General features: G+C 43.7%; 1 long non-coding RNA gene across 1 annotated transcript in view; it reads right to left on the bottom strand.

The window, feature by feature from the left end:
• LOC307181144 overlaps positions 1 to 19,192 on the bottom strand; it is a 902,340-nt gene that overhangs the window by 833,106 nt on the left and 50,042 nt on the right. The gene's annotated exons all lie outside the window — the stretch shown is intronic.

Below are 19,192 nucleotides of genomic sequence, written 5' to 3'. Positions count from 1 at the left end.
GTGGATTCAGGTATGATGATTCTAACTGAAATAAGTCACACAGAAAAAGAAACATCATAAGATATCAGTAATACACGGAATGTAAACTTGGCTACACAGGAACTGAATTACAGAACAGAACAGGGTCTCAAATTTAGAAAACCAACTTATGCTTGCTTAAGGGTAAAGGTGAGTTGGGGTGCTGCATAAAACCAGAGATTGAAATGAGCACAGTTAAAGTTCCTTAAGCCAAATATGGAATAGACAAGAGCTACTCCTTGCTCAACGAAATGGACTCAACACCGCATATTAAACGCCTAAGAATGTACCTGACTAGTAAGTATCTTAAAACCTATGGATTGCTATGTCTCCGAAAGAGAATCAAGCATGTGTACAGGGCCATAAACGCAGCAGTGATAGGATTGGAGAGGTTCGGTGAGCAAATGAAGACCCTTTGAAGTCATATTGCATGGTACCCATTCCACGGGTTTCAACTACCCAGGTGTAAGGTATTCTTCCTTCAGCTAAAACATGCATGTGGAACCTAGAGTATGATCAACCATGTGATAGGGAGACGTGTTCAAATATGTCTCAGTTTTCCTCCCCTGGTACTCGGGTGCAACATTCCAGACGCTTTACTAACACTCTCCCCACTTGGAGAGTCAGCACCTTTAACCTCCTGTTTGGCCCAGTTTGCAATTTCTGCGGAAGATGAACAGGAATAGCGAGAACCAATGAGAGACTAGCTGGAGGTGTCTGGACGGGCAAATTTAACTCTCATTTCCCACCAGGAAGAGGAATTAACCAAAGGCTCAGCGTGCCGTTCCGGAAACAGATTAGGGCCTGAAGCCATCCTGCGGTGTTGCGGCCAGCTCACAAGAAAGCGAGTTGAAGAAAGGAGCTCAGGGGCACTGTAATTCACAAACCTGCAGAGTTATAAATGACAGCTATCGTCCAAAAATATACTGAAGTAAGGCTGCCAAGAGGACTTGAAAGCAGGGCAGAATTGCAGGAAACCGATTTCAGGAGGTAGACTGGAATTGCATTGAAAGCATAGGAAAAGAGGCAGAACGTCCACAATGATGCACTTGGCCAAAAAGGGCGTATACGTTTTTTCCTGTATATATTCAGGAAAAAACGCATACGCACTTTTTGGTCAACCAAGCAAGCTTGCAAAGGAAATCTGCACTACAATGAAGTCTCACTTCCCCCCGGTCAAAAGGGCCATCTGAAAAAAGTGTAAAATCCAGAAAGGCAGGACAGGCCATGGAGAACTGGGAGCCTTGTTATGCTGATGGGCGGGATGTAAATTGCCAACAGACACTCGGGAGAAGTGTATGGTGTTTCCTGAAACATCTAAAAAACAAAGCAACAGAGCCTAGGGCACTTCCACTTATGGTCCTATAGCTTAGGGAAATTAAAATCAAAAGGACACAGCCACCCCAAAGTTTGGGACGCCTCTGTTTACAAGAACCTCGTTTACAGTACAAGTTCAACATTGCAGAAAGTGAAAAATGGATAAAGAAGTTGTGGTATTTACTTACAAAACAATATCACTCAGCAATGAAATCTATGTCATCAGGCCCTTAGCAGCACAATGAGTGGATTCAGGTATGATGATTCTAACTGAAATAAGTCACATAGAAAAAGAAACATCATAAGATATCAGTAATACACGGAATGTAAACTTTGCTACACAGGAACTGAATTACAGAACAGAACAGGGTCTCAAATTTAGAAAACCAACTTATGCTTGCTTAAGGGTAAAGGTGAGTTGGGGTGCTGCATAAAACCAGAGATTGAAATGAGCACAGTTAAAGTTCCTTAAGCCAAATATGGAATAGACAAGAGCTGCTCCTTGCTCAACGAAATGGACTCAACACCGCATATTAAACGCCTAAGAATGTAAATGACTAGTAAGTATCTTAAAACCTATGGATTGCTATGTCTCCGAAAGAGAATCAAGCATGTGTACAGGGGCATAAACGCAGCAGTGATAGGATTGGAGAGGTTCGGTGAGCAAATGAAGACCCTTTGAAGTCATATTGCATGGTACCCATTCCACGGGTTTCAACTACCCAGGTGTAAGGTATTCTTCCTTCAGCTAAAACATGCATGTGGAACCTAGAGTATGATCAACCGTGTGATCGGGAGACGTGTTCAAATATGTCTCAGTTTTCGTACCCCGGTACTCGGGTGCAACATTCCAGACGCTTTACTAACACTCTCCCCACTTGGAGAGTCAGCGCCTTTAAGCTCCTGTTTGGCCCAGTTTGCAATTTCTGCGGAAGATGAACAGGAATAGCGAGAACCAATGAGAGACTAGCTGGAGGTGTCTGGACGGGCAAATTTAACTCTCATTTCCCACCAGGATGAGGAAATAACCAAAGGCTCAGCGTGCCGTGCCGGAAACAGATTAGGGCCTGAAGCCATCCTGCGGTGTTGCGGCCAGCTCACCAGAAAGCGAGTTGAAGAAAGGAGCTCAGGGGCACTGTAATTCACAAACCTGCAGAGTTATAAATGACAGCTATCGTCCAAAAATATACTGAAGTAAGGCTGCCAAGAGGACTTGAAAGCGGGGCAGAATTGCAGGAAACCGATTTCAGGAGGTAGACTGGAATTGCATTGAAAGCATAGGAAAAGAGGCAGAACGTCCACAATGATGCACTTGGCCAAAAAGGGCGTATGCGTTTTTTCCTGAATATATTCAGGAAAAAACGCATACGCCCTTTTTGGCCAACCAAGCAAGCTTGCAAAGGAAATCTGCACTACAATGAAGTCTCACTTCCCCCCGGTCAAAAGGGCCATCTGAAAAAAGTGTAAAATCCAGAAAGGCAGGACAGGCCATGGAGAACTGGGAGCCTTGTTATGCTGATGGGTGGGATGTAAATTGCCAACAGACACTCGGGAGAAGTGTATGGTGTTTCCTGAAACATCGAAAAAACAAAGCAACAGAGCCTAGGGCACTTCCACTTATGGTCCTATAGCTTAGGGAAATTAAAATCAAAAGGACACAGCCACCCCAAAGTTTGGGACGCCTCTGTTTACAAGAACCTCGTTTACAGTACAAGTTCAACATCGCAGAAAGTGAAAAATGGATAAAGAAGTTGTGGTATTTACTTACAAAGCAATATCACTCAGCAATGAAATCTATGTCATCAGGCCCTTAGCAGCACAATGAGTGGATTCAGGTATGATGATTCCAACTGAAATAAGTCACACAGAAAAAGAAACATCATAAGATATCAGTAATACACGGAATGTAAACTTGGCTACACAGGAACTGAATTACAGAACAGAACAGGGTCTCAAATTTAGAAAACCAACTTATGCTTGCTTAAGGGTAAAGGTGAGTTGGGGTGCTGCATAAAACCAGAGATTGAAATGAGCACAGATAAAGTTCCTTAAGCCAAATATGGAATAGACAAGAGCTACTCCTTGCTCAACGAAATGGACTCAACACCGCATATTAAACGCCTAAGAATGTACCTGACTAGTAAGTATCTTAAAACCTGTGGATTGCTATGTCTCCGAAAGAGAATCAAGCATGTGTACAGGGGCATAAACGCAGCAGTGATAGGATTGGAGAGGTTCGGTGAGCAAATGAAGACCCTTTGAAGTCATATTGCATGGTACCCATTCCACGGGTTTCAACTACCCAGGTGTAAGGTATTCTTCCTTCAGCTAAAACATGCATGTGGAACCTAGAGTATGATCAACCATGTGATAGGGAGACGTGTTCAAATATGTCTCAGTTTTCCTACCCTGGTACTCGGGTGCAACATTCCAGACACTTTACTAACACTCTCCCGACTTGGAGAGTCAGCGCCTTTAACCTCCTGTTTGGCCCAGTTTGCAATTTCTGCGGAACATGAAAAGGAATAGCGAGAACCAATGAGAGACTAGCTGGAGGTGTCTGGACGGGCAAATTTAACTCTCATTTCCCACCAGGAAGAGGAATTAACCAAAGGCTCAGCGTGCCGTGCCGGAAACAGATTAGGGCCTGAAGCCATCCTGCGGTGTTGCGGCCAGCTCACCAGAAAGCGAGTTGAAGAAAGGAGCTCAGGGGCACTGTAATTCACAAACCTGCAGAGTTATAAATGACAGCTATCGTCCAAAAATATACTGAAGTAAGGCTGCCAAGAGGACTTGAAAGCGGGGCAGAATTGCAGGAAACCGATTTCAGGAGGTAGACTGGAATTGCATTGAAAGCATAGGAAAAGAGGCAGAACGTCCACAATGATGCACTTGGCCAAAAAGGGCGTATGCGTTTTTTCCTGAATATATTCAGGAAAAAACGCATACGCCCTTTTTGGCCAACCAAGCAAGCTTGCAAAGGAAATCTGCACTACAATGAAGTCTCACTTCCCCCTGGTCAAAAGGGCCATCTGAAAAAAGTGTAAAATCCAGAAAGGCAGGACAGGCCATGGAGAACTGGGAGCCTTGTTATGCTGATGGGCGGGATGTAAATTGCCAACAGACACTCGGGAGAAGTGTATGGTGTTTCCTGAAACATCTAAAAAACAAAGCAACAGAGCCTAGGGCACTTCCACTTATGGTCCTATAGTTTAGGGAAATTAAAATCAAAAGGACACAGCCACCCCAAAGTTTGGGACGCCTCTGTTTACAAGAACCTCGTTTACAGTACAAGTTCAACATCGCAGAAAGTGAAAAATGGATAAAGAAGTTGTGGTATTTACTTACAAAGCAATATCACTCAGCAATGAAATCTATGTCATCAGGCCCTTAGCAGCACAATGAGTGGATTCAGGTATGATGATTCTAACTGAAATAAGTCACATAGAAAAAGAAACATCATAAGATATCAGTAATACACGGAATGTAAACTTGGCTACACAGGAACTGAATTACAGAACAGAACAGGATCTCAAATTTAGAAAACCAACTTATGTTTGCTTAAGGGTAAAGGTGAGTTGGGGTGCTGCATAAAACCAGAGATTGAAATGAGCACAGATAAAGTTCCTTAAGCCAAATATGGAATAGAAAAGAGCTACTCCTTGCTCAACGAAATGGACTCAACACCGCATATTAAACGCCTAAGAATGTACCTGACTAGTAAGTATCTTAAAACCTATGGATTGCTATGTCTCCGAAAGAGAATCAAGCATGTGTACAGGGGCATAAACGCAGCAGTGATAGGATTGGAGAGGTTCGGTGAGCAAATGAAGACCCTTTGAAGTCATATTGCATGGTACCCATTCCACGGGTTTCAACTACCCAGGTGTAAGGTATTCTTCCTTCAGCTAAAACATGCATGTGTAACCTAGAGTATGATCAACCATGTGATAGGGAGACGTGTTCAAATATGTCTCAGGTTTCCTCCCCTGGTACTCAGGTGCAACATTCCAGACACTTTACTAACACTCTCCCGACTTGGAGAGTCAGTCCCTTTAACCTCCTGTTTGGCCCAGTTTGCAATTTCTGCGGAAGATGAACAGGAATAGCGAGAACCAATGAGAGACTAGCTGGAGGTGTCTGGACGGGCAAATTTAACTCTCATTTCCCACCAGGAAGAGGAATTAACCAAAGGCTCAGCGTGCCGTTCCAGAAACAGATTAGGGCCTGAAGCCATCCTGCGGTGTTGCGGCCAGCTCACAAGAAAGCGAGTTGAAGAAAGGAGCTCAGGGGCACTGTAATTCACAAACCTGCAGAGTTATAAATGACAGCTATCGTCCAAAAATATACTGAAGTAAGGCTGCCAAGAGGACTTGAAAGCAGGGCAGAATTGCAGGAAACCGATTTCAGGAGGTAGTCTGGAATTGCATTGAAAGCATAGGAAAAGAGGCAGAACGTCCACAATGATGCACTTGGCCAAAAAGGGCATATACGTTTTTTCCTGAATATATTCAGGAAAAAACGCTTACGCCCTTTTTGGCCAACCAAGCAAGCTTGCAAAGGAAATCTGCACTACAATGAAGTCTCATTTCCCCCCGGTCAAAAGGGCCATCTGAAAAAAGTGTAAAATCCAGAAAGGCAGGACAGGCCATGGAGAACTGGGAGCCTTGTTATGCTGATGGGCGGGATGTAAATTGCCAACAGACACTCGGGAGAAGTGTATGGTGTTTCCTGAAACATCGAAAAAACAAAGCAACAGAGCCTAGGGCACTTCCACTTATGGTCCTATAGCTTAGGGAAATTAAAATCAAAAGGACACAGCCACCCCAAAGTTTGGGACGCCTCTGTTTACAAGAACCTCGTTTACAGTACAAGTTCAACATCGCAGAAAGTGAAAAATGGATAAAGAAGTTGTGGTATTTACTTACAAAGCAATATCACTCAGCAATGAAATCTATGTCATCAGGCCCTTAGCAGCACAATGAGTGGATTCAGGTATGATGATTCCAACTGAAATAAGTCACACAGAAAAAGAAACATCATAAGATATCAGTAATACACGGAATGTAAACTTGGCTACACAGGAACTGAATTACAGAACAGAACAGGGTCTCAAATTTAGAAAACCAACTTATGCTTGCTTAAGGGTAAAGGTGAGTTGGGGTGCTGCATAAAACCAGAGATTGAAATGAGCACAGATAAAGTTCCTTAAGCCAAATATGGAATAGACAAGAGCTACTCCTTGCTCAATGAAATGGACTCAACACCGCATATTAAACGCCTAAGAATGTACCTGACTAGTAAGTATCTTAAAATCTGTGGATTGCTATGTCTCCGAAAGAGAATCAAGCATGTGTACAGGGGCATAAACGCAGCAGTGATAGGATTGGAGAGGTTCGGTGAGCAAATGAAGACCCTTTGAAGTCATATTGCATGGTACCCATTCCACGGGTTTCAACTACCCAGGTGTAAGGTATTCTTCCTTCAGCTAAAACATGCATGTGGAACCTAGAGTATGATCAACCATGTGATAGGGAGACGTGTTCAAATATGTCTCAGTTTTCCTACCCTGGTACTCGGGTGCAACATTCCAGACACTTTACTAACACTCTCCCGACTTGGAGAGTCAGCGCCTTTAACCTCCTGTTTGGCCCAGTTTGCAATTTCTGCGGAACATGAACAGGAATAGCGAGAACCAATGAGAGACTAGCTGGAGGTTTCTGGACGGGCAAATTTAACTCTCATTTCCCACCAGGAAGAGGAATTAACCAAAGGCTCAGCGTGCCGTGCCGGAAACAGATTAGGGCCTGAAGCCATCCTGCGGTGTTGCGGCCAGCTCACCAGAAAGCGAGTTGAAGAAAGGAGCTCAGGGGCACTGTAATTCACAAACCTGCAGAGTTATAAATGACAGCTATCGTCCAAAAATATACTGAAGTAAGGCTGCCAAGAGGACTTGAAAGCGGGGCAGAATTGCAGGAAACCGATTTCAGGAGGTAGACTGGAATTGCATTGAAAGCATAGGAAAAGAGGCAGAACGTCCACAATGATGCACTTGGCCAAAAAGGGCGTATGCGTTTTTTCCTGAATATATTCAGGAAAAAACGCATACGCCCTTTTTGGCCAACCAAGCAAGCTTGCAAAGGAAATCTGCACTACAATGAAGTCTCACTTCCCCCTGGTCAAAAGGGCCATCTGAAAAAAGTGTAAAATCCAGAAAGGCAGGACAGGCCATGGAGAACTGGGAGCCTTGTTATGCTGATGGGCGGGATGTAAATTGCCAACAGACACTCGGGAGAAGTGTATGGTGTTTCCTGAAACATCTAAAAAACAAAGCAACAGAGCCTAGGGCACTTCCACTTATGGTCCTATAGTTTAGGGAAATTAAAATCAAAAGGACACAGCCACCCCAAAGTTTGGGACGCCTCTGTTTACAAGAACCTCGTTTACAGTACAAGTTGAACATCGCAGAAAGTGAAAAATGGATAAAGAAGTTGTGGTATTTACTTACAAAGCAATATCACTCAGCAATGAAATCTATGTCATCAGGCCCTTAGCAGCACAATGAGTGGATTCAGGTATGATGATTCTAACTGAAATAAGTCACATAGAAAAAGAAACATCATAAGATATCAGTAATACACGGAATGTAAACTTGGCTACACAGTAACTGAATTACAGAACAGAACAGGATCTCAAATTTAGAAAACCAACTTATGTTTGCTTAAGGGTAAAGGTGAGTTGGGGTGCTGCATAAAACCAGAGATTGAAATGAGCACAGATAAAGTTCCTTAAGCCAAATAGAGAATAGACAAGAGCTACTCCTTGCTCAACGAAATGGACTCAACACCGCATATTAAACGCCTAAGAATGTACCTGACTAGTAAGTATGTTAAAACCTATGGATTGCTATGTCTCTGAAAGAGAATCAAGCATGTGTACAGGGGCATAAATGCAGCAGTGATAGGATTGGAGAGGTTCGGTGAGCAAATGAAGACCCTTTGAAGTCATATTGCATGGTACCCATTCCACGGGTTTCAACTACCCAGGTGTAAGGTATTCTTCCTTCAGCTAAAACATGCATGTGGAACCTAGAGTATGATCAACCATGTGATAGGGAGACGTGTTCAAATATGTCTCAGTTTTCCTCCCCTTGTACTCGGGTGCAACATTCCAGATGCTTTACTAACACTCTCCCGACTTGGAGAGTCAGCGCCTTTAACCTCCTGTTTGGCCCAGTTTGCAATTTCTGCGGAAGATGAACAGGAATAGCGAGAACCAATGAGAGACTAGCTGGAGGTGTCTGGACGGGCAAATTTAACTCTCATTTCCCACCAGGAAGAGGAATTAACCAAAGGCTCAGCGTGCCGTTCCAGAAACAGATTAGGGCCTGAAGCCATCCTGCGGTGTTGCGGCCAGCTCACAAGAAAGCGAGTTGAAGAAAGGAGCTCAGGGGCACTGTAATTCACAAACCTGCAGAGTTATAAATGACAGCTATCGTCCAAAAATATACTGAAGTAAGGCTGCCAAGAGGACTTGAAAGCAGGGCAGAATTGCAGGAAACCGATTTCAGGAGGTAGTCTGGAATTGCATTGAAAGCATAGGAAAAGAGGCAGAACGTCCACAATGATGCACTTGGCCAAAAAGGGCATATACGTTTTTTCCTGAATATATTCAGGAAAAAACGCTTACGCCCTTTTTGGCCAACCAAGCAAGCTTGCAAAGGAAATCTGCACTACAATGAAGTCTCACTTCCCCCCGGTCAAAAGGGCCATCTGAAAAAAGTGTAAAATCCAGAAAGGCAGGACAGGCCATGGAGAACTGGGAGCCTTGTTATGCTGATGGGCGGGATGTAAATTGCCAACAGACACTCGGGAGAAGTGTATGGTGTTTCCTGAAACATCTAAAAAACAAAGCAACAGAGCCTAGGGCACTTCCACTTATGGTCCTATAGCTTAGGGAAATTAAAATCAAAAGGACACAGCCACCCCAAAGTTTGGGACGCCTCTGTTTACAAGAACCTCGTTTACAGTACAAGTTCAACATCGCAGAAAGTGAAAAATGGATAAAGAAGTTGTGGTATTTACTTACAAAGCAATATCACTCAGCAATGAAATCTATGTCATCAGGCCCTTAGCAGCACAATGAGTGGATTCAGGTATGATGATTCCAACTGAAATAAGTCACACAGAAAAAGAAACATCATAAGATATCAGTAATACACGGAATGTAAACTTGGCTACACAGGAACTGAATTACAGAACAGAACAGGGTCTCAAATTTAGAAAACCAACTTATGCTTGCTTAAGGGTAAAGGTGAGTTGGGGTGCTGCATAAAACCAGAGATTGAAATGAGCACAGTTAAAGTTCCTTAAGCCAAATATGGAATAGACAAGAGCTGCTCCTTGCTCAACGAAATGGACTCAACACCGCATATTAAACGCCTAAGAATGTACCTGACTAGTAAGTATCTTAAAACCTGTGGATTGCTATGTCTCCGAAAGAGAATCAAGCATGTGTACAGGGGCAAAAACGCAGCAGTGATAGGATTGGAGAGGTTCGGTGAGCAAATGAAGACCCTTTGAAGTCATATTGCATGGTACCCATTCCACGGGTTTCAACTACCCAGGTGTAAGGTATTCTTCCTTCAGCTAAAACATGCATGTGGAACCTAGAGTATGATCAACCATGTGATAGGGAGACGTGTTCAAATATGTCTCAGTTTTCCTACCCTGGTACTCGGGTGCAACATTCCAGACACTTTACTAACACTCTCCCGACTTGGAGAGTCAGCGCCTTTAACCTCCTGTTTGGCCCAGTTTGCAATTTCTGCGGAACATGAACAGGAATAGCGAGAACCAATGAGAGACTAGCTGGAGGTTTCTGGACGGGCAAATTTAACTCTCATTTCCCACCAGGAAGAGGAATTAACCAAAGGCTCAGCGTGCCGTGCCGGAAACAGATTAGGGCCTGAAGCCATCCTGCGGTGTTGCGGCCAGCTCACCAGAAAGCGAGTTGAAGAAAGGAGCTCAGGGGCACTGTAATTCACAAACCTGCAGAGTTATAAATGACAGCTATCGTCCAAAAATATACTGAAGTAAGGCTGCCAAGAGGACTTGAAAGCGGGGCAGAATTGCAGGAAACCGATTTCAGGAGGTACACTGGAATTGCATTGAAAGCATACGAAAAGAGGCAGAACGTCCACAATGATGCACTTGGCCAAAAAGGGCGTATGCGTTTTTTCCTGAATATATTCAGGAAAAAACGCATACGCCCTTTTTGGCCAACCAAGCAAGCTTGCAAAGGAAATCTGCACTACAATGAAGTCTCACTTCCCCCCGGTCAAAAGGGCAATCTGAAAAAAGTGTAAAATCCAGAAAGGCAGGACAGGCCATGGAGAACTGGGAGCCTTGTTATGCTGATGGGCGGGATGTAAATTGCCAACAGACACTCGGGAGAAGTGTATGGTGTTTCCTGAAACATCGAAAAAACAAAGCAACAGAGCCTAGGGCACTTCCACTTATGGTCCTATAGCTTAGGGAAATTAAAATCAAAAAGACACAGCCACCCCAAAGTTTGGGACGCCTCTGTTTACAAGAAACTCGTTTACCATACATGTTCAATATGACAGAAAGTGAAAAATGGATAAAGAACTTGTGGTACTTACGTACAATGCAGTATCACTCAGCAATGAAATCTATGTCATCAGGCCCGTAGCAGCATAATGAGTGGATTCAGGTACGATGATTCTAACTGAAATAAGTCACACAGAAAAAGAAACATCATAAGATATCAGTAATACACGGAATGTAAACTTGGCTACACAGGAACTGAATTACAGAACAGAACAGGGTCTCAAATTTAGAAAACCAACTTATGCTTGCTTAAGCGGAAAGGTGAGTTGGGGTGCTGCATAAAACCAGAGATTGAAATGAGCACAGATAAAGTTCCTTAAGCCAAATATGGAATAGACAAGAGCTACTCCTTGCTCAACGAAATGGACTCAACACCGCATATTAAACGCCTAAGAATGTAAATGACTAGTAAGTATCTTAAAACCTATGGATTGCTATGTCTCTGAAAGAGAATCAAGCATGTGTACAGGGGCATAAACGCAGCAGTGATAGGATTGGAGAGGTTCGGTGAGCAAATGAAGACCCTTTGAAGTCATATTGCATGGTACCCATTCCACGGGTTTCAACTACCCAGGTTTAAGGTATTCTTCCTTCAGCCAAAACATGCATGTGGAACCTAGAGTATGATCAACCATGTGATCAGGAGACGTGTTCAAATATGTCTCAGTTTTCGTCCCCTGGTACTCGGGTGCAACATTCCAGATGCTTTACTAACACACTCCCGACTTGGAGAGTCAGTCCCTTTAACCTCCTGTTTGGCCCAGTTTGCAATTTTTGCGGAAGATGAACAGGAATAGGGAGAACCAATGAGAGATTAGCTGGAGGTGTCTGGACGGGCAAATTTAACTCTCATTTCCCACCAGGAACAGGAAATAACCAAAGGCTCAGCGTGCCGTGACGGAACCAGATTAGCGCCAGAACCCATCCAGCAGTGTTGCGGCCAGCTCAAGAGAAAGCAAGCTGAAGAAAAGAGCTCAGGGGCACTGTAATTCACAAACCTGCAGAGTTTTAAATGACAGCTATCGTCCAAAATATACTGAAGTAAGGCTGCCAAGAGGACTTGAAAGCGGGGCAGAATTGCAGGAAACCGATTTCAGGAGGTAGACTGGAATTGCATTGAAAGCATAGGAAAAGAGGCAGAACGTCCACAATGATGCACTTGGCCAAAAAGGGCGTATGCCTTTTTTCCTGAATATATTCAGGAAAAAAGGCATACGCCCTTTTTGGCCAACCAAGCAAGCTTGCAAAGGAAATCTGCACTACAATGAAGTCTCACTTCCCCCCGGTCAAAAGGGCCATCTGAAAAAAGTGTAAAATCCAGAAAGGCAGGACAGGCCATGGAGAACTGGGAGCCTTGTTATGCTGATGGGCGGGATGTAAATTGCCAACAGACACCTGGGAGAAGTGTATGGTGTTTCCTGAAACATCTAAAAAACAAAGCAACAGAGCCTAGGGCACTTCCACTTATGGTCCTATAGCTTAGGGAAATTAAAATCAAAAAGACACAGCCACCCCAATGTTTGGGACGCCTCTGTTTACAAGAACCTCGTTTACCATACAAGTTCAACAATGCAGAAAGTGAAAAATGGATAAAGAAGTTGTGGTATTTACTTACAAAGCAATATCACTCAGCAATGAAATCTATGTCATCAGGCCCTTAGCAGCACAGTGAGTGGATTCAGGTATGATGATTCTAACTGAAATAAGTCACACAGAAAAAGAAACATCATAAGATATCAGTAATACACGGAATGTAAACTTGGCTACACAGGAACTGAATTCCAAAACAGAACAGGGTCTCAAATTTAGAAAACCAACTTATACTTGCTTAAGGGGAAAGGTGAGTTGGGGTGCTGCATAAAACCAGAGATCGAAATGAGCACAGATAAAGTTCCTTAAGCCAAATATGGAATAGACAAGAGCTACTCCTTGCTCAACGAAATGGACTCAACACCGCATATTAAACGCCTAAGAATGTACCTGACTAGTAAGTATCTTAAAACCTATGGATTGCTATGTCTCCGAAAGAGAATCAAGCATGCGTACAGGGGCATAAACGCAGCAGTGATAGGATTGGAGAGGTTCGGTGAGCAAATGAAGACCCTTTGAAGTCATATTGCATGGTACCCATTCCACGGGTTTCAACTACCCAGGTTAATATATTCTTCCTTCAGCTAAAACAGGCATGTGGAACCCAGAGTATGAGCAACCGTGTGAACGGGAGACGTGTTCAAATATGTCTCAGTTTTCCTCCCCTGGTACTCGGGTGCAACATTCCAGATGCTTTACTAACACTCTCTCCACTTGGAGAGTCAGTGCCTTTAACCTCCTGTTTGGCCCAGTTTGCAATTTCTGCAGAAGATGAACAGGAATAGGGAGAAACAATGAGAGACTAGCTGGAGGTGTCTGGACGGGCAAATTTAACTCTCATTTCCCACCAGGAAGAGGAATTAACCAAAGGCTCAGCGTGCCGTGCCGGAACCAGATTAGGGCCTGAAGCCATCCTGCGGTGTTGCGGCCAGCTCAAAAGAAAGCGAGTTGAAGAAAGGAGCTCAGGGGCACTGTAATTCACAAACCTGCAGAGTTATAAATGACAGCTATCGTCCAAAAATATACTGAAGTAAGGCTGCCAAGAGGACTTGAAAGCGGGGCAGAATTGCAGGAAACCGATTTCAGGAGGTAGACTGGAATTGCATTGAAAGCATAGGAAAAGAGGCAGAACGTCCACAATGATGCACTTGGCCAAAAAGGGCGTATGCGTTTTTTCCTGAATATATTCAGGAAAAAACGCATACGCCCTTTTTGGCCAACCAAGCAAACTTGCAAAGGAAATCTGCACTACAATGAAGTCTCACTTCCCCCCGGTCAAAAGGGCCATCTGAAAAAAGTGTAAAATCCAGAAAGGCAGGACAGGCCATGGAGAACTGGGAGCCTTGTTATGCTGATGGGCGGGATGTAAATTGCCAACAGACACTGGGGAGAAGTGTATGGTGTTTCCTGAAACATCTAAAAAACAAAGCAACAGAGCCTAGGGCACTTCCACTTATGGTCCTATAGCTTAGGGAAATTAAAATCAAAAAGACACAGCCACCCCAAAGTTTGTGACGCCTCTCTTTACAAGAACCTCGTTTACCGAACAAGTTCAATATCACAGAAAGTGAAAAATGGATAAAGAACTTGTGGTACTTACGTACAATGCAGTATCACTCAGCAATGAAATCTATGTCATCAGGCCCGTAGCAGCATAATGAGTGGATTCAGGTACGATGATTCTAACGGAAATAAGTCACACAGAAAAAGAAACATCATAAGATATCACTAATACACGGAATGTAAACTTGGCTTCACAGGAACTGAATTCCAAAACAGAACAGGGTCTCAAATTTAGAAAAGCAACTTATGCTTGCTTAAGGGGAAAGGTGAGTTGGGGTGCTGCATAAAACCAGAGATTGAAATGAGCACAGATAAAGTTCCTTAAGCCAAATATGGAATAGACAAGAGCTACTCCTTGCTCAACGAAATGGACTCAACACCCCATATTAAACGCCTAAGAATGTACCTGACTAGTAAGTATCTTAAAACCTATGGATTGCTATGTCTCCAAAAGAGAATCAAGCGTCTGTACAGGGGCATAAACGCAGCAGTGATAGGATTGGAGAGGTTCGGTGAGCAAATGAAGACCCTTTGAAGTCATATTGCATGGTACCCATTACACGGGTCTCAACTCTCCAGGTTTAAGGTATTCTTCCTTCAGCTAAAACGTGCATGTGGAACCCAGAGTATGATCAACCCTGTGAACGGGAAACGTGTTCAAATATGTCTCAGTTTTCCTCCCCTGGTACTCGGGTGCAACATTCCAGACGCTTTACTAACACTCTCCCCACTTGGAGAGTCAGCGCCTTTAACCTCCTGTTTGGCCCAGTTTGCAATTTCTGCGAAAGATGAACAGGAATAGGGAGAACCAATGAGAGACTAGCTGGAGGTGTCTGGACGGGCAAATTTAACTCTCATTTCCCACCAGGAAGAGGAAATAACCAAAGGCTCAGCGTGCCGTGCCGGAACCCGATTAGGGCCTGAAGCCATCCTGCGGTGTTGCGGCCAGCTCACAAGAAAGCGAGTTGAAGAAAGGAGCTCAGGGGCACTGTAATTCACAAACCTGCAGAGTTATAAATGACAGCTATCGTCCAAAAATATACTGAAGTAAGGCTGCCAAGAGGACTTGAAAGCGGGGCAGAATTGCAGGAAACCGATTTCAGGAGGTAGACTGGAATTGCATTGAAAGCATAGGAAAAGAGGCAGAACGTCCACAATGATGCACTTGGCAAAAAAGGGTGTATGTGTTTTTTCCTGAATATATTCAGGAAAAAACGCATACGCCCTTTTTGGCCAACCAAGCAAGCTTGCAAAGGAAATCTGCACTACAATGAAGTCTCACTTCCCCCCGGTCAAAAGGGCCATCTGAAAAAAGTGTAAAATCCAGAAAGGCAGGACAGGCCATGGAGAACTGGGAGCCTTGTTATGCTGATGGGCAGGATGTAAATTGCCAACAGACACTGGGGAGAAGTGTATGGTGTTTCCTGAAACATATAAAAAACAAAGCAACAGAGCCTAGGGCACTTCCACTTATGGTCCTATAGCTTAGGGAAATTAAAATCAAAAAGACACAGCCACCACAAAGTTTGTGACGCCTCTGTTTACAAGAACCTCGTTTACCGAACAAGTTCAATATCACAGAAAGTGAAAAATGGATAAAGAACTTGTGGTACTTACGTACAATGCAGTATCACTCAGCAATGAAATCTGTCATCAGGCCTGTAGCAGCATAATGAGTGGATTCAGGTACGATGATTCTAACTGAAATAAGTCACACAGAAAAAGAAACATCATAAGATATCACTAATACACGGAATGTAAACTTGGCTTCACAGGAACTGAATTCCAAAACAGAACAGGGTCTCAAATTTAGAAAAGCAACTTATGCTTGCTTAAGGGGAAAGGTGAGTTGGGGTGCTGCATAAAACCAGAGATTGAAATGAGCACAGATAAAGTTCCTTAAGCCAAATATGGAATAGACAAGAGCTACTCCTTGCTCAACGAAATGGACTCAACACCCCATATTAAACGCCTAAGAATGTACCTGACTAGTAAGTATCTTAAAACCTATGGATTGCTATGTCTCCAAAAGAGAATCAAGCGTGTGTACAGGGGCATAAACGCAGCAGTGATAGGATTGGAGAGGTTCGGTGAGCAAATGAAGACCCTTTGAAGTCATATTGCATGGTACCCATTACACGGGTCTCAACTCTCCAGGTTTAAGGTATTCTTCCTTCAGCTAAAACGTGCATGTGGAACCCAGAGTATGATCAACCCTGGAACGGGAAACGTGTTCAAATATGTCTCAGTTTTCCTCCCCTGGTACTCGGGTGCAACATTCCAGACGCTTTACTAACACTCTCCGCACTTGGAGAGTCAGCGCCTTTAACCTCCTGTTTGGCCCAGTTTGCAATTTCTGCGGAAGATGAACAGGAATAGGGAGAACCAATGAGAGACTAGCTGGAGGTGTCTGGACGGGCAAATTTAACTCTCATTTCCCACCAGGAAGAGGAAATAACCAAAGGCTCAGCGTGCCGTGCCGGAACCCGATTAGGGCCTGAAGCCATCCTGCGGTGTTGCGGCCAGCTCACAAGAAAGCGAGTTGAAGAAAGGAGCTCAGGGGCACTGTAATTCACAAACCTGCAGAGTTATAAATGACAGCTATCGTCCAAAAATATACTGAAGTAAGGCTGCCAAGAGGACTTGAAAGCGGGGCAGAATTGCAGGAAACCGATTTCAGGAGGTAGACTGGAATTGCATTGAAAGCATAGGAAAAGAGGCAGAACGTCCACAATGATGCACTTGGCCAAAAAGGGCGTATGCGTTTTTTCCTGAATATATTCAGGAAAAAACGCATACGCCCTTTTTGGCCAACCAAGCAAGCTTGCAAAGGAAATCTGCACTACAATGAAGTCTCACTTCCCCCCGGTCAAAAGGGCCATCTGAAAAAAGTGTAAAATCCAGAAAGGCAGGACAGGCCATGGAGAACTGGGAGCCTTGTTATGCTGATGGGCGGGATGTAAATTGCCAACAGACACTGGGGAGAAGTGTATGGTGTTTCCTGAAACATCTAAAAAACAAAGCAACAGAGCCTAGGGCACTTCCACTTATGGTCCTATAGCTTAGGGAAATAAAAATCAAAAAAACACAGCCACCCCAAAGTTTGGAACGGCTCTGTTTACAAGAACCTCGTTTACAGTACAAGTTCAACATCACAGAAAGTGAAAAATGGATAAAGAAGTTGTGGTATTTACTTACAAAGCAATATCACTCAGCAATGAAATCTATGTCATCAGGCCCTTAGCAGCATAATGAGTGGATTCAGGTATGATGATTCTAACTGAAATAAGTCACACAGAAAAAGAAACATCATAAGATATCAGTAATACACGGAATGTAAACTTGGCTACACAGGAACTGAATTACAGAACAGAACAGGGTCTCAAATTTAGAAAACCAACTTATGCTTGCTTAAGGGTAAAGGTGAGTTGGGGTGCTGCATAAAACCAGAGATTGAAATGAGCACAGATAAAGTTCCTTAAGCCAAATATGGAATAGACAAGAGCTACTCCTTGCTCAACGAAATGGACTCAACACCGCATATTAAACGCCTAAGAATGTACCTGACTAGTAAGTATCTTAAAACCTATGGATTGCTATGTCTCCGAAAGAGAATCAAGCATGCGTACAGGGGCATAACCGCAGCAGTGATAGGATTGGAGAGGTTCGGTGAGCAAATGAAGACCCTTTGAAGTCATATTGCATGGTACCCATTCCACGGGTTTCAACTACCCAGGTTAATATATTCTTCCTTCAGCTAAAACATGCATGTGGAACCCAGAGTATGAGCAACCGTGTGAACGGGAGACGTGTTCAAATATGTCTCAGTTTTCCTCCCCTGGTACTCGGGTGCAACATTCCAGATGCTTTACTAACACTCTCCCCACTTGGAGAGTCAGCGCCTTTAACCTCCTGTTTGGCCCAGTTTGCAATTTCTGCAGAAGATGAACAGGAATAGGGAGAACCAATGAGAGACTAGCTGGAGGTGTCTGGACGGGCAAATTTAACTCTCATTTCCCACCAGGAAGAGGAATTAACCAAAGGCTCAGCGTGCCGTGCCGGAACCAGATTAGGGCCTGAAGCCATCCTGCGGTGTTGCGGCCAGCTCAAAAGAAAGCGAGTTGAAGAAAGGAGCTCAGGGCACTGTAATTCAGAAACCTGCAGAGTTATAAATGACAGCTATCGTCCAAAAATAGACTGAAGTAAGGCTGCCAAGAGGACTTGAAAGCGGGGCAGAATGGCAGGAAACCGATTTCAGGAGGTAGACTGGAATTGCATTGAAAGCATAGGAAAAGAGGCAGAACGTCCACAATGATGCACTTGGCCAAAAAGGGCGTATGCGTTTTTTCCTGAATATATTCAGGAAAAAACGCATATGCCGTTTTTGGCCAACCAAGCAAACTTGCAAAGGAAATCTGCACTACAATGAAGTCTCACTTCCCCCCGGTCAAAAGGGCCATCTGAAAAAAGTGTAAAATCCAGAAAGGCAGGACAGGCCATGGAGAACTGGGAGCCTTGTTATGCTGATGGGCGGGATGTAAATTGCCAACAGACACTGGGGAGAAGTGTATGGTGTTTCCTGAAACATCTAAAAAACAAAGCAACAGAGCCTAGGGCACTTCCACTTATGGTCCTATAGCTTAGGGAAATTAAAATCAAAAAGACACAGCCACCCCAAAGTTTGTGACGCCTCTGTTTACAAGAACCTCGTTTACCGAACAAGTTCAATATCACAGAAAGTGAAAAATGGATAAAGAACTTGTGGTACTTACGTACAATGCAGTATCACTCAGCAATGAAATCTATGTCATCAGGCCCGTAGCAGCATAATGAGTGGATTCAGGTACCATGATTCTAACTGAAATAAGTCACACAGAAAATGAAACATCATAAGATATCACTAATACACGGAATGTAAACTTGGCTTCACAGGAACTGAATTCCAAAACAGAACAGGGTCTCAAATTTAGAAAAGCAACTTATGCTTGCTTAAGGGGAAAGGTGAGTTGGGGTGCTGCATAAAACCAGAGATTGAAATGAGCACAGATAAAGTTCCTTAAGCCAAATATGGA

This window comes from Stenella coeruleoalba (genome assembly GCF_951394435.1).
Source record: "Stenella coeruleoalba genome assembly, contig: scaffold_51, whole genome shotgun sequence".
Classification (NCBI taxonomy): domain Eukaryota; kingdom Metazoa; phylum Chordata; class Mammalia; order Artiodactyla; family Delphinidae; genus Stenella; species Stenella coeruleoalba.
The sequence above is the reverse complement of the archived record's forward strand: the minus strand, read 5'-3'. Positions and strand labels throughout refer to the sequence as shown.